Consider the following 668-nt stretch of genomic DNA (forward strand, 5'->3'; position numbering starts at 1 on the left):
AGTGAGAAATATGGAGCTGTTCTCAAACATTGTGGTTATATGTTCTGATTATGGATTGTTGTTCTGATTGCTGAGGTATGAAAGTGGGTTGGTTACCATTGTTTTAATTCTTACAACCTAAAGCTTCTTCTAAAATACTTAAAGAAGCTGTACTTTTTTTTTTAAAAAAAAAAAAACTGCATATATAGGGAAATGTAAAAAACTACATGCATGCTCAGGGAAAAGCACAGACTCAGAAAAAAACTAAAAAAGATCTTAAGATTTCACTGATGGCTGATCCCTGGAACAGAGATACTATGAAATAGTTAAAAACAGACAAACAAACAAACAAAACAAAAACAGACTCACTGTTGACAAAGAATCATAATCTAGCAAAACTGTCCTTCAAAAATGATGAAGAATTTAAGTCATTCCCAGATAAACAAAAGCCAATAGAGTTCTTTACCACTAAACCTGTCATGCAAGAAATTATAGAGGAAGTTCTTCAGGTTGAAATAAAAAGAAACTAGACACTAACTTAAAACTCCATGAAGAAATAAAAGCATCTGGTAAAGTTATTATTGTAATTTTGTTTTTTTTAAACTTTTTGTATATATACAGATGATGCATTATACTTAAAGAAACTGTACTATTTTTTTTTTTTGACATCGAAAGTTAACTGCAAGAGG

The sequence above is a fragment of the Pteropus alecto genome, unplaced genomic scaffold (assembly GCF_000325575.1).
Source record: "Pteropus alecto unplaced genomic scaffold, ASM32557v1 scaffold273, whole genome shotgun sequence".
NCBI lineage: Eukaryota > Metazoa > Chordata > Mammalia > Chiroptera > Pteropodidae > Pteropus > Pteropus alecto.